This window comes from Siphateles boraxobius, unplaced genomic scaffold (assembly GCF_051911475.1).
Source record: "Siphateles boraxobius isolate OS27281-9 unplaced genomic scaffold, OSU_SipBor_1 66, whole genome shotgun sequence".
In the NCBI taxonomy this organism is placed as follows: Eukaryota; Metazoa; Chordata; class Actinopteri; order Cypriniformes; family Leuciscidae; genus Siphateles; species Siphateles boraxobius.
The window spans coordinates 15,453,146-15,464,495 of NW_027509193.1; the positions used below are offsets into that span (position 1 = coordinate 15,453,146).

The 11,350-nt window shown below is 45.9% G+C and overlaps 1 long non-coding RNA gene across 1 annotated transcript; it reads right to left on the bottom strand.

Moving 5' to 3' along the window:
- Nucleotides 1–8,481: 8,481 nt before the first annotated feature.
- LOC143722450 (uncharacterized) lies at nucleotides 8,482–10,367 on the bottom strand. Its single transcript, XR_013196886.1, has 3 exons — nucleotides 10,254–10,367; nucleotides 10,009–10,118; nucleotides 8,482–8,735 (listed from the first exon to the last, which is right to left on the bottom strand). It is a non-coding gene; the product is annotated as an uncharacterized LOC143722450 (long non-coding RNA).
- Between the last annotated feature and the right edge of the window lie 983 nt (nucleotides 10,368–11,350).

Consider the following 11,350-nt stretch of genomic DNA (forward strand, 5'->3'; position numbering starts at 1 on the left):
AAGCTATCGTATGACATCAGAATACATTTAGTCCCTTTTGGGATCTTAAAAGCTTTTGTCACTAGGCATCGTATGCAAGACCTCTGCTTGAAAATGCATTACAAATCAACAGAAGAAAGTAAAGGAAATGAAGGTGAATAAAATATTACAGAATTTTCATTTTTGGGTGAACTATCCCTTTAAAGACAAACAGAACCAAAAAAAAAAAAAAAACCCTGCCTGACATTATAGGTATTGTGTGCCATCAGTTAAAACAGTTAAATAAGTGGACACAGTGAATTCAAAGCATGAGAGGACTTGTTTCGCTTCGCTGCTCTGATGTGGAATAGAAAGACAGCTGCAGTCTGCTGTTACTGTAAAGAGCATTACAGCATTTTCTGATTTTTATCCACCTTCGTGATGGATTTTCATATTTTAAGATTGAAAGTCCTGGTCTGGGATATGGGTAAAATCAAAAATGATATCCATAAACACATACAATTTTAATGTGACCTTCTGTAACACGGTGGCACAGACAAAGTGAGGCAAGGATCTATAAATGCAGCAAAAGTTTAATAAAAAAAACATGAACAAAGATAATAAAATAAGACAGGAATCATGACACATAAAATAATCCACAAAAAAAAAAAAAATATATATATATATATATATTTTTAAATCAACCCCTGTAACATAAAAACACCCAACGTTGAAGAAAACCCCAGAGGAATTATGAGAAAGGAGACTAAATTAAACAAAAGATTAACACTTGACAGGTTATGGTAATTGTCAGTGTTTGACTGCAGTAATGGTGGTGGCATCAGAATTCGTGTCTGTTATCTTTTCACTTTGTCCCCTCATGGCCCCCACTTGGTAATTCAAAAGGGATAGAAGCAGCATAAATACTGGAGCTTAACATTTTGATTGAATCTCTGGAGGGCAACAAATGGGACGAGGAGAAAGGGATATAACTTCATCTACCTGTCACCATTTCTCTCAGTGAAAATCAATCACAATGAAAAAGGAGGGGAAATTGAGATGGTAACATATTATTTTTCCTCCTCTTCTTCCTCAGGATGCATCATCTGTCAGGATCTCCAGTAAAAGGCCCGATAAACTATTTGCAGGGCAGATCAGAAGATGAGGACTTGGTACAGGTTGAGGGCTGGACCAAGGGCAGGCTGTGTAGTTAGAGACATTCTTGGGTTTGGGGGGCTACAAAGGGAGAATGATGTGAACAATAGTCATGCGTGATCTGAGGGAGAAGTGAGCTGGAGGTCTGATTATTGTTACAAAAATCACTGGGCTCACTGGGTTCATGCAACGGTTGATATAATTCAAAGGCAGCTGGAACATGTGATAAGTCACTTCTGTCATGGCAAGTCTGTCAAGATATTACTATTCCAGCCATGTAGCCTGAACATAAACCATCTGTCAAAGCATATCCGCACACAGTGTGTGTACAAATTGCACTGTAGCTTCAGTGTTTTGCATGCTTCAGGCTCACCTGAATCCATTTGTATCAAAAATTCAGAATTCAAAAATTCTGAAATTAATCAAGTTTGGGGTCAGTAAGAGGTCTTCTGCTCACAAATCAAGGCTACATTTATTTGATCTAAAATGCAATAAAAAAAGATATATTGTGATGCATTATTACTATTTAAAATAAGTGTTTTCTGTTTGAATATATTTTAAAATGTAATTAATTCCTGATGTCAAAGCTGAATTTTCAGCATCATTAAACTTTAAGGTCACAAAACGTCTATGGTTACGTATGTAACCCTCGTTCCCTGAGTAGGGAACAGAGACGTTACGTCGGATAACTACGAATGGGGTTTCGCTTAGAAAGCCTATCAACTTTGAGTATTACAAAACGAGCCAATGACAAAGAAATGCCATGGGTCTGCGGAATTTGCATGGCATAACTCCGCCCCACCTCGTGGGTATAAAAGGAGGAAGCCGGCAACATGCAGATATGTTTCTTCGCTGAGGAGCCAAGACTGAGCTCAGGCGATCCCCGCGGTACAGCGGGAAGTGGCAGTCAGACGTAAAGTCTCCGTTCCCTACTCAGGGAACGAGGGTTACATACGTAACCATAGATGTTCCCTTTTGTTGTCACTCCGAGTTCCCTTTCAGTCGAGAACGTCAGACGTAGTCGACGGTCGACTGAATTGGGATATCGCTAGAGAGCCTGTCTTCTTCGAGTACTATTGAACGAGCCAATGTAATTGGCGTGCGTGATTCGCATCACACACTCCGCCCCCGCGGCGCGGGTATAAATACGGAAGTGGATGCACGCACTAGTTGCCTTTCGCTTCGGAGCCGATCGTTTGATGTCTCTGAGAGTGCTGTTGTCTACAACGAGTGAGTGTGTCGGTGTTCTTCAGGAAGACTCTCCCAGTGCTGGTGTTCTACAGCGCGAGTGCAGCGGTGATCGCGAGCTTTGAGCTCTCAACTGCTGTTTTAACAGCAACAAATTTCTAAATGTTTGTGTGTGTTGATGGCTGGTTAGAGGGCGGAAAAGTGAGTGCTTCACTGTTTCAGTTCTCTGTTCAGTGTTGCCGCGGTCAGTTCCCTGTGTGCTCCGGCACTGGTGACGGTCCTATTTTCTGAAAGAGTAACACGGGTGCGTTTGCGTCTTTTTCAAGATGTCATTCCGCCCGTGCGTTTCTGGGTGCGGTCGTTCCCTGTCTCTCTCTGATGGTCACAACTGTTGTGTCACGTGTTTGAAATACAGCACGCTGAGACAGCTTTTGTGGACAGCTCATGTTTTCACTGTGGGAACATGACTGTCGCAGTGTTGAGGGCGAGACTCGCCTTCGTTAAACGCGGAGAGCGAGTCCCCATTACCATGCCCCACCCTGCACGGGTGCTGTGTGGGATGGGTGACCGGAGGATAGTGTTGGATGTCCCGCCCGGTAACCATTCCCTGTGGGCTCCTCACTCCTCCCTTCCACTGCAACCACTGGAGCCTTTGGTGTTGTCTACTGGTCCATCTGTAATGGGTGGGCCAGCGGTTTCACTCGGGGCTCCCCTGGAGGACAGGACGTCGATTGCAGCATCGGAGGGTGAGCTGACTTCTAGAGATGATGACTCGGCTGCATTGGCTCCCTCCCGGGAGTTCAATGTGGCCCGAGCCGGATCCAGAATTATCAGCTATGCTGAAACGGGCCGCCGAGGCTGCCGGGCTCGAGTGGAACCTCCACCGTGTCCCGTTCAGTCTCGGTTGGAATCTGGAGTTTGGTGTCTTGGGGCGGGCCGCGCTGGTTCTCAGCTCGCCGTCCCCAGTGCCTTTCTTTCCCGAAATGCATGGAGAGCTTATCAGGTGGTGAACAGCATCTTTCTCTGCCAGAAACTACCTGAATAGCTTTTCCCCCTCATTACCCTTGATGGAGGAACGGTGAAGGGTTGCGAAGGGTCCCTCCATTGGAGCGGTCTGTCGACACAGGTGCACCTGTGTCCGGCGGCCGCTGCCTTTTGGGGGGATCCTCGTCTCCCCCCCTAAGGCCTGTGAGTTTCGTCCGTTCTAACGGGCAGAGCTTAAAAAGCCTGTGGGCAAGCTGTTTCCTCTTGCATGCCAGGGCGTTGCTGCAGGCTAGGGCACCCATGGCATGCACGAGGGTAATCCAGACCGTGCGCTCATAGGTGAGCACCGCACTGCATCCGACCTCACCCTCCGGGGCACGAGTGTCGTAGCGTGCGTGATCGGTCTGGCGATGTCCACCGTGGTGGTCCAGTAGCGCCTTCGTTGGCTCAGCCTGGTTGGTATGGCGGATGCGGACAAGGTTCGGTTCCTGGTCTCCCCAATTTCCCAGGTTGGGCTGGTCGGCGACGCAGTGGAGAACTGCATCCAACAGTTCTCTGCCGCTCAAGCGCAGACGGAGGTCATCCGGCACATCCTGCCCCGGTGGCCAGCTGCTGCCTCCACCAGCCGCCGGTGGCAGCTCCTCCGCCTGCTCGTCGCCGTGGGCGTTCCCCGGCCGCCGCTCCTGCTGGGCCTCCGCAGCAGCCTCCACCCAGGCCTCAGCATGGAGCCGGCCGCAGTAGAGACGCCCAGCCCGCTCCAGGCGCTGCCAAGCCAGGTGGCAAGCGACAGCGAAAGCATTCCGGAGCGGGCCGCCCAGGAATGGATGAGATGCTCTTGGAGTGGCACGATCACTCCCTCCCCCCGGGTGAGGGCCGGGTGGAGCCTTTTGTTTGTGTGTGTGTCTGTTCCGCCGCTGGCTCCCTAAAAAAAAAAAAGCGGAGCAAGCGGTACCCACACTTCAAAGAGAGAGCAATTTCATCTGTTCCTGGGTCCCAAGAGGGCCAGTCTGGCGGGTGTGACCCTGTATAGCCTTACACCCCTCAGCTCCCCCTTGGTCGCCAGCAGGCAGCTTGGTGCGTTCGAGGACCCGGTCATCCGCCTTCTCACGCGCCCCCTGCCGCTTGTGGAGACAGGTAAGTGTTGCACAGCACACTAACACCACTCTCTCTACTTTGCTGCCCCACCTCAGACTCGGCTACCCCGCTCAAGTCAGTGATAGTCATCACATTAGGTGTTGAGCAGACGTGCTCCTGAAAATTCAGTGATATTCATCACACCGAGTGTTGAGCAGTGCTCCTGACTTGTGCGTGCTTATCTTATCCTGCTGGCGAAGGATTTGATATAGCCGCTCCTCCAGCCGGTACGAAGGCCAGTTGTAAACTCGTTCTTCGTGCTACTAGGTGGTGGGTCGTGACCATCTTGGCCCAAGATTGGTCTGCAGCTTTGACCTGAAAGACATGTGCTTCAGATCTCTACCTCCCGCACCGCAGGCCATCCTGTGTGTTGCGTCTAAGGGTGGAGGATCAGTACAGTGTCCTTCCCCTCGAGTGCTCCAGAGCCCGTTGGGTCTTCAGGTCAACTGGAAGAGAGTAATCTCGCCCACGGGCTGAGTATCTCTTTTTTAGTTTTGGAGAGGTACTCGGTCCAACATGTCTCTCCAATGAGAATGTGTTCAGCTGGTGTTGAAGTGAGAAAGGGTCCCACTGAAAGAACTTTCAGAGGCTCCTGGGGTATATGGTAGTCGCAGCCTTTGGCTTCCTCCATATGTGACCGCTTCAGCGCTAGCTTCACGATCGAGTCCCGAGGTGACCGTGGCAGAGCAGCTCACCCTGTGTGACTATAGTTCATCCCGGTCTGCTGCCAAACCGTCTTCAACAGAGGGGCCATGTACAAAGGGCGTGTTTTAACGGGGGCCTGGGCGACCCCCGACTACACGGGCATTCGTGCCTCGAGTTGTTAGACATTGCGACCGTTGCGCAAGCTTCCCCTGCATGTCACAAACTCACCCGTCACCTCCTCCTTGGAGTCAGACGCTTCTGAGGGCGCCTTGTTCCACTCCTCCCGCTTACTCAATCGTGCCGCCATCGAGCCTCACGACAGTTATAGCCAGGGCAAGTGGAGACTCCATCCCCTGGGTCCGGCTGGGTCATGACCATTCCGGGGCCGCTCAGTTGCCCCCCCCGGTTTTATTTTTCCGCCAGTGTTTGGGTAAACCGAGCGGACTACCCTTGGACAAACACTGGGTCTCAGCTGCCCCAGGGGCCCGCAGAAATGCGTTTAACCCCAGTGAGCCTTCTAAAAGTGACTGCGACTCATGGTCGCCTTACGCCTGCTCAAGTCAGTGAAATCATCACTCTTCATGTTGAGCAGAATTGCTCCTGAAACTCAGTGAAGTTCATCGCACTCAGGTGTTGAGCAGCAATGCTCCTGTAGCTCTGTGAGTTCATCACAGGTAGCTCAGTGAATTCGTCACACTCAAGTGCTGAGCAGAAATGCTCCTGTCGCTCAGTGAAGTTCTTCGCACTCAAGTGTTGAGCAGAAATGCTCCTGAAGCTCGGTGAGTTTATCTCACTCAGGTGTTGAGCAGGAATGCTCCTGAAGCTCAGTGAACTTGTCACACCCAAGTGCTGAGCAGAAAATGCTCCTGAAGCCCAGTGATCTTCACATGTTGTGTTGAGCAATGCTCCTGTCTTTTGCGCCCATCGCTTGCACCTACGTGCCAAGTCAGGAGAGGAACAGGTCTTCATAGTTGCCCCTTATTGGCCCAACTAGACCTGGTTCCCTTCAACAGCCTTCCTGACTTCCCCTGAAAACACTTTCGGGGACGGGGCACGATGGCACACGCGTTCTTCCCCCGGAGATTCCGGGCGGTCTTACATCTGAACGCGGAGGTTCAGGTGGCTATCACAAGAACATGTGATAGTTACCATCACTTCTGCGAGCACCCCCTAGAATTGGGTAGCGTGCATACGCCTTTAGAAGTGGAACCTAGTCGTTGAGTGCGTCTTCTCTCCAGAGGAGATCCTGAAAGCTTTCGATCACTTCAGTGCTCTCTTTCCTGCAGGAGGCAGATTCAGCCCTGGCTTCTCTGTCCGTTCGCTTGGACGTGTACAGAATGCAAGTCATAGACCTCAGACCAGCTCTTCAAATATCTGTTGGAATTCAGCAGAGAGGGAAGGCTGTTTCCATGCAAAGTTGCACTTAGTGCTTGCCTTCATTTCGGCAAAGATCCGAGATGCAACATGTCCACTTAGGTGTTGAGCTCCTCTATGATGAGTGTAAAGTGCTCCGCCTGGGCGTTGACGATATGCTTTGCTAAAACAGATTCTAGAGTTGGGGGCTGGACGACACCTAGTTGAACCGCTGCCTCACGTGGGCTCCCTTCTCATGAAGCCAGTTTCACCGTGAGCCCGGTTCAAGTGTCGGCTTGCTGCGCCATTCCCCTCCTATGGACTGGATACGTGCGCCTTTCTACTCCAGTTGAGTTCCCTTAAAATTGAACCCTGTTGAGTTCCTCCACACCCCTCCAATGTCGGACGTGCGGAACGTCTGGTGTTAGGCCTACCACTCGTAAGCAGTGTGGAACCTGTGTTAGGCTGGGTCCATATGTTGCGGTCCCTTCGGTGACCCCATAGGTGTATTCTTCCACGATACGGCTCCCTGCGGTGAGCCCGTGTCTTCCCTCGGCAGAGTCTCTCTGCCGTCACTGTCCGGTGTGTCTCCCCCCGTCTTAGGCTGGAGCCACCCCAGTGACATTCCATATGTTAGACTGCCCGGTTTCCGCCCAGTTCATATGGGTATTCTCCACATTACCTCCCTCTGGGTTGGATGTGACTTCCGCAGCGTCCCTTCCTTCCAACGTACGGGGTACGCTTTCCCAGTGGTCCTGTAGGAACAGCAGTGACTTCCCTGGCCTAAGCCCTGTCCTTCCCCGCCTTAAGTTTGCGGGGGCATCAGGAGGCTTTGGTTTAGGCACTGGAAGGTGGGCGTTAGTGGCGTGTTCAATGGGTGATCCCAATTCAGTCGACCGTCGACTACGTCTGACATTCTCGACTGAAAGGGAACGTCCTGGTTGCGTATGCAACCCACCGTTCCCTGAAGGAGGGAACGGAGGACGTAGTCCCCTTGCCACTACCGCTGGACCACCGCTGACCCCAGGTTACTCTCGGCTCCTCAGCGAAAAGCAACTAGTGCGTGCATCCACTTCCGTATTTATACCCGCGCCACGGCGGCGGAGTGTGTGATGCGAATCACGCACGCCAATTACATTGGCTCGTTCAATAGTACTCGAAGAAGACAGGCTCTCTAGCGATATCCCAATTCAGTCGACCGTCGACTACGTCCTCCGTTCCCTCCTTCAGGGGGATACGTTTGGGGGATACACATATGACCTGAAGGAAGCATATGGAAACACTGGGGTGTCCAGCCGCAGGTGGAATATTTCAACCCCAGGGGTGGCAAGGTGGCTTGCCAAGGGAAAGACACATGCTCAGAGAGGCTTACAGTGGAAATACACATGTGGGGGTCGCTCAAAGGAGGGACCATGCACACGGGAGGCACCTAGCCGACGCGCAGGCAATAGACACTGGCGCCGATGTCAGGAGTGCTGGAGGAGCTCCCCAGCTGGCATTTTAACATTGATTCACCGGTGAATCTACATCAGGGACCAAGGTTGAAACGAAATTGAATTATGTTTCGATTTTGCAAATCTAATCAACGTTGATTTTGCAAAGTTGTTTCACCGTTAATATCATGATGTTGTTTCACTGTTGATGTCGCGACATTGTTTCACTGTCTCTTCTTTCAATATGGGTGAATAAAAGTTGTATGTCGACATTGAACCAACATTGAATTATGCTTCGGTTTTGCAAATTGATTCAACGTTGCTATTGTGACGTTGCTTCACTGTCTTACCTTTCAATATGGGAGAATACAATTGTACATTCAATTTCAACGTAGTTTGAATTTGGAACACGAGTCATGACAATGCTTACTGAATTAGTGATTAACTGTACATACTGCAGCCTACACTAAAAATTTGTTAAATGACTGGCAGCAATGGCTTAATTACAAACAAATTTAATAAAGAGTTAACATGCTCAAGATTGTAAAACCAGTTTTATTTTGTAAAACAAAACAAAAAAAAGTCTAAAAATACTTTCTACATCTCAAACTTTAACTTGCAGTGTGTTTTCAACGTAATGTTAAAAACCTGTAGAAGTACAAATCTGAATGGAATATTTAAAGAGTTTTTTGTTCAATTACAGTAAAACTTAAATGAAATGCATTTAATATTTAAAATGTACAGTAACAGTGGAAAAAGCTTAGATTCTCAATAAAATGCGACAGCCTTGTGTATTGCTCTAGCAGAGTCCCAGCTCGAGGTCCGTTCCGATGCCATCGCTTCCTCTCGTTTCCTCTTCACTTCTTGTCCGCTCTCTGTACGATCCTGTATAAATAAAAGCAAAAACAGTTAAAACTGAATACAAAATAATGTACAAGATTTTCACTTTACTGTTCAATTACAGTCGAGTTGAAAAAGTATACAACACTATCCATTCTAAAACGCATATCTTACGTATTCAGATGTTAATTTACAATATCAACCATTAGTCACAAGCAGTTCTTCAAAGCCCCAAGGTGGAATTGATTTTTTAAATTTGTTTTATGATATTACTCCATGTGCCAGTTACGGTTACTATCATCATAAGGTCATGATTTCATCTTTGAAATCAACAAATTGTGGTGTTGAGCTTAGATGGTTGTTGTCTGTTGTTCTTTCGCTTATATCTTTCAATGCAGAGTTATATTGTTTCAACAATTTTCGTTTGACCCCTTTGGGGCTCCGTATATTTCTGATAATATTTGTGGAGAAACATTACACTATTTTAGTTCAAAATCGTTAATAAAAAAAGTACACTGCTGTTCAAATGTTTGGGGTCAGTAAGATTTTTAAAAGAAGTCTCTTCTGCTCACCAAGGCTGCATTTATTTGATTAAAAATAAAAAACAAACCCAGTAATATTGTGAAATATTGTTTCAATGTAAATCGGCCGTTTTCTATGTGAATATATAGTAAAGTGTAATTTATTCCTGTGATCAAAGCTGAATTTTCAGCATCATTACTCCAGTCTTCAGTGTCACATGATCCTTCAGAAATCAGTATAATATGATGAGTTGATGCTCAAGAAACATTTATGATTATTATCACAGTTGAAAACAGTTGTGCTGCTTAATATTTTTGTGCAAACCGTGATCAATTTTTTCAAGATTCTTTGAAAGTTCAAGAGAAAAGCATTTAATTAAAAAATAAATATTTTGCATTATTATAAATGTCTTGACTGTCACTTTTGATCAATTCAATGCGTCCTTTCTGAAAAAAAGTATTAATTTCTTAAAAATAAAAGATAAATCATATTGACCCCAAACTTTTGAACGGTAGTGTACATTTTTATTAAATTGAGTAAAATCAAATCATATCACAAAAGGTCAATGAATCCGTACCAGAAGTGATAGCAGCTAAAGAAAAATAGTTTGCCATTATAACACATTCACACAACATGAACAGAGTACTGTCATCTTTGAGACTGTTAATTATTACATGATTAAAATGTAAACGTACACTTAAAAGCATGGCAATCCCATCAGAAAAATGTGTATCATAGAAAGGGAAGCACACAAAAAAGCCAATTGGTACACCAAAATCAAGCCATATAATGTTACCTGCAGCCTTTATCCTGTTATGACATGTCTGAGGGTCTTTCCCTTCATGTTTTCCAGTGAATTAAATAAAGGACTGATGAAGGTGACATGAATCCCCTTTCACTGCACCACTTCAGAGGAAGAAAGACAAAAGTACAAGAAGTTACTCAGACTTTCTATCAGTAAATGTCTTACTTTGATGAGAATCATACTTAATACTTTAGGATACGAAAGAGTGGGTAAAATTGACAAAAAACAAAACTTACTGTAGTTGGTGGATTTGTCTCTATTTGGGTGTTCTCCCCCGAAAAAAAATCGTTTTCCAATGCTTGACCTAAAAAATGTAAACAAATATATTCATTGGCAGTTATCAGTGTTCGAAGGGGTTATGTACTTCTAACGAATAAATTACGGTTTTAACACTTTATTCATTCCGAGACTAATTACCTCTCATGCGTTTGAGTTTTAAACTGGCTGACAACATTAACACAAACCAACAACAACACACAGCAGCATGAATGAGTGCTAATAATATCTCTAGCGCGCTTCTCTAAAGCAGTACAAAAACACTCACAGAGGTAACTTATTTGCAGGCTGCAGTAGGCCCATGTCCGTTACCAGTTTGTAAAACTCTTGTGTACAGACAGTAAAAAAAAAAATGAAGTTATGATCTTCATTAAGGGGTGATTATCCGCTTATAGCATTATTTAATCTAACGTAACCCACAAACTAGCTACATTTACACTCTATTCAACAGATTTCAATCAATGTAATACCTTTTAAACATTATTGATATTTGTTAACATATTTATTTATCTCATATGAAACTGGGGTAACGTACAAACATTAAGGACATGGACATAACGTTTACGTTAGACTGTTAAAGAATGAAAAATGTGTTCTTACCTGAAGTGATATCGCCAGTATTTTTACAGACCACATAACGTTACAACCCCTTCCTCTGTTCACATTCCAGCTTTTGGCCTTCAATTGACATATCACAACTCATTCGCTCAAAATAAGAATTTAACAAGAATTTATAAAATAATCCTTGTCCGACCGGGTAATATAATCAGCAGCAGCTGCTCACCTCACCGACTCAAACAGTAACGGACGTATTTTCAAACTTAAAATAGGCGCGCATATTGTCATTGGCCAGTTTCCTGGATGACAAAAAGATTAACCAATCATGATCAAAGTAAAACGGTGAAACAACCAATAACAGTAGTTTCAGTGTGGTAATGTAGCGAAATGTGTATAGTGTATTTAGTTTTATTTGCAGTCTGTATTTATTTAATTAATTGGTCAGGTGGTGTTTTCATGACAGTGTATGAATACAAAATTAATAATGCATGGTAAACTG